This window comes from Formica exsecta, unplaced genomic scaffold, assembly GCF_003651465.1.
Source record: "Formica exsecta isolate Colony F162 unplaced genomic scaffold, ASM365146v1 scaffold156, whole genome shotgun sequence".
Classification (NCBI taxonomy): domain Eukaryota; kingdom Metazoa; phylum Arthropoda; class Insecta; order Hymenoptera; family Formicidae; genus Formica; species Formica exsecta.
Window position 1 is genome coordinate 49,283 of NW_021848882.1, and position 4,229 is coordinate 53,511.

At 34.3% G+C, this 4,229-nt stretch overlaps 1 pseudogene; it reads right to left on the bottom strand.

Moving 5' to 3' along the window:
• Positions 1 to 2,194, bottom strand: part of LOC115233034 — a 14,353-nt pseudogene extending 12,159 nt beyond the window's left edge.
• Positions 2,195 to 4,229: the final 2,035 nt, after the last annotated feature.

Consider the following 4,229-nt stretch of genomic DNA (forward strand, 5'->3'; position numbering starts at 1 on the left):
AAAATATGTCAGATTAAAATATAAAATAACTCAAAAAGTACTTAATGAAAAAATACTTTATTATAATGTTTTGAAAAGCTCTCGAGATAAGTTACAAGAATATGCAATAAAAAATGGAGGGTTCCATTTAAGAAAACATCGATCACATTGACTTGGCCTTGAAAAGGTCATTCAAGGTCAAGTCAATATTTTCGTCATGTGTCCCCCTCTGAATCATACAACTTTTGTCTAAAACATTTTTGTCTTAAACTTATATATTTTAAGATATTTCAGTGGATATATTAAAATAGCCTACCCTGTATATGCTATAAATACAGGATGTTCTAAAGCACCCTTGACAATGTTCGTGAGCAGGTAGAGCACAGTAAACTGAACAGAAAAGTCCTGTACCGTTTTTTTCTATAACGCTTAATAAAGGAGTTATTATTGAGTAAAGTCTGGCCAATCAGCGCCGACGCCAATCAGCGTCTACCTTTAGCCGCGCGCCTGATAGTGTGCGTGAGCGCTCCGTCGCTACGGCGGCGCACACTACAGACGGGCGGCTCACTGACGTGCGTCCGGCTAAAAGTCGGCACTGATTGACCAGACTTTACTCAATAATAACTCCTTTGGGACACCCTGTATAATGTTATATAACTATATATACTATATAAATGTAAAACGTTAAATGCAAAAATGCAAGTGTCATACAAAATTTTATGTGAGCATGACTAACCCAATTATTTGGAAGACTTAGTCTTTCTTTCCCACCATTAGTTATTCTGTTATTCTATACATAATAAGATTTAAATAGATCCTGCCTCTCCACAGATTGTTTAAACCATGGATGCCCTATAGAAGAATGATTGGGATCTCACTCCAAAAAGACTTGTTGTCTTTTGCCTGTTATAGAGTGTTGATAAGATTTTCCAAGTCACTGATTGTTCCTAATTTCTTTCCATTTGTGATGGCTTTGAAATCTTCAGTTGCTCCTGTAATGTAAAATATAAAAAGTTTATTAATACATATTATATTGTGTGTAGAATATATATATTTATAAAATATAATTATATAAGACATACAAGACAAGCTGTTTTACACAGAGCAAACCAATAATATATATGTATGTATGTTTATTTTAAAAATTTATACATACCATTTATCTGTACCTTCTTTCATTAATAACGAGAGAGAGATAGCTTTGATATGTTGATCTTTCAAGTCATTTAATACAGACTCCAATCCTTTCAAATCATTGCTAGGAGAATCAATTGAGGCATCCAACTTAATAATTGGATTTTTCTCCCAAACTTTTTTCGGCTTGGGTGCTGAACATTTTAGTGCTATCACAACGATAGCTATAGCACCTGCCAACATGCTTGCCCACACTAGCCAAAAAAAAGATAAATAAGATTCATTTCAATCTCATCCAGAATGGATCATTGGCAAACTTCATCAATTCTTTCTTACTCATTTCTGCGAGCATTTCTTTGGTTGTTTCATATTAATCTTAACGTCACCATTCTCAAAGATAAATTTCACCTGTTAGAGGAAGCACAAAGTAACATTGATAATAAAAATCAAAGAAACTCAAACAAAGTAGTATAGAATAACATAATAACTCAGTCCTTTTAGAGAATGTCTATACTAATTTGTGGAGGTTAGTTTGATACTCTCAGCGTTCTCCACATTCGCAGGAAGGAATGGTCGTGATGGGCGCGTCGATTTATGAGACACCGTGTACAATAAATTAAGTTTATTGATTGCTATGTACAGAGTCGGATCTTCGTTATATTTTGGTGGCCCTGAAAAGGGCCGATTGTATAAAGAGGCTCTTAAAAGGGCTGTTTGTCGCCTGAGAAGGGCCGGGCTACCGGTGGTGTCTGTAGTGTGCGCCGCCGTAGCGACGGAGCGCTCACGCACACTATCAGGCGCGCGGCTAAAGGTAGACGCTGATTGGCCAGACTTTACTCAATAATAACTCCTTTGGGACACCCTGTATAATGTTATATAACTATATATACTATATAAATGTAAAACGTTAAATGCAAGTTTTTGTCTGTCATACAAAATTTTATGTGAGCATGACTAACCCAATTATTTGGAAGACTTAGTCTTTCTTTCCCACCATTAGTTATTCTATCAGCCCATACATAATAAGATTTAAATAGATCCTGCCTCTCCACAGATTGTTTAAACCATGGATGCCCTATAGAAGAATGATTGGGATCTCACTCCAAAAAGACTTGTTGTCTTTTGCCTGTTATAGAGTGTTGATAAGATTTTCCAAGTCACTGATTGTTCCTAATTTCTTTCCATTTGTGATGGCTTTGAAATCTTCAGTTGCTCCTGTAATGTAAAATATAAAAAGTTTATTAATACATATTATATTGTGTGTAGAATATATATATTTATAAAATATAATTATATAAGACATACAAGACAAGCTGTTTTACACAGAGCAAACTAATAATATATATGTATGTATGTTTATTTTGAAAATTTATACATACAATTTATCTGCACCTTCCTTCATTAATGACGAGAGAGAGATAGCTTTGATATATTGATCTTTCAAGTCATTTAATACAAACTCCAATTCTTTCAAATCATTGCTAGGAGAATCAATTGAGGCATCCAACTTAATAATTGGATTTTTCTCCCAAACTTTTTTCGGCTTGGGTGCTGAACATTTTAGTGCTATCACAACGATAGTTATAACACCTGCCAACATGCTTGCTTACGCTAGCCAAAAAAGATAAATAAGACTCATCTCAATCTCATCCAGAATGGATCATTGACAAACTTCATCAATTCTTTCTTACTCATTTCTGCGAGTGTTATTTGGTTGTTCCCATATTAATCTTGACGTCACCATTCTCAGAAATAAATTTCATCTGTTAGAGGAAGCACAAAGTAACATTGATAATAAAAATCAAAGAAACTCAAACAAAGTAGTATAGAATAACATAATAACTCAGTCCTTTTAAGGCCGTATTACACTACGAGTTGCGGACTTGATTGCGGTTGGGGTTACGGTTGACAGTTGCGGATTGACCAATCAACCGGCAAGGTGCTTTGCTCTGGTTGATCAATCCGCAACCATCAACCGTAACCCCAACCGCAACCAAGCCCGCAACCCGTAGTGTAATACGGCTTTTAGAGAATCTCTATACTAATTAAATACGTATTATTGCTAAATTATATAAAAATGATTTATGTTGTTTATATTAGTACTTTCTCATAGTATTTCTTTATAAAATATACATATTGTATAAGTTGACAATTATTATAACTATAAACCATAATTATGCACATAATGTACTAGTATATCTGTAAATACAATGGAAAAAGATAAAAAAAGACGTTTATATAAACATATATAAATATTTATATATTTTATATTCATAACTATATATTTTAATGACAGAACGGCACTATATTTTTTAATAATCTGCACATCAGATCAGAGATGCCAATTCTGAGACTCTGCCACAGCCACAGCGTGTGGAGGGGATAACTCACACAAGCGTGAACCGTGTACGTGTAATGCGCAGAGCGTTCTGCGCATTACACGTACACGGTTCACGCTTGTGTGAGTTATCCCCTCCACACGCTGTGGCTGTGGCAGAGTCTCAGAATTGGCATCTCTGATCTGATGTGCAGATTATTAAAAAATATAGTGCCGTTCTGTCATTAAAATATATAGTTATGAATATAAAATATATAAATATTTATATATGTTTATATAAACGTCTTTTTTTATCTTTTTCCATTGTATTTACAGATATACTAGTACATTATGTGTATAATTATGGTTTATAGTTATAATAATTGTCAACTTATACAATATGTATATTTTATAAAGAAATACTATGAGAAAGTACTAATATAAACAACATAAATCATTTTTATATAATTTAGCAATAATACGTATTTAATTAGTATAGAGATTCTCTAAAAGCCGTATTACACTACGGGTTGCGGGCTTGGTTGCGGTTGGGGTTACGGTTGATGGTTGCGGATTGATCAACCAGAGCAAAGCACCTTGCCGGTTGATTGGTCAATCCGCAACTGTCAACCGTAACCCCAACCGCAATCAAGTCCGCAACTCGTAGTGTAATACGGCCTTAAAAGGACTGAGTTATTATGTTATTCTATACTACTTTGTTTGAGTTTCTTTGATTTTTATTATCAATGTTACTTTGTGCTTCCTCTAACAGGTGAAATTTATCTCTCAGGATGGTGAC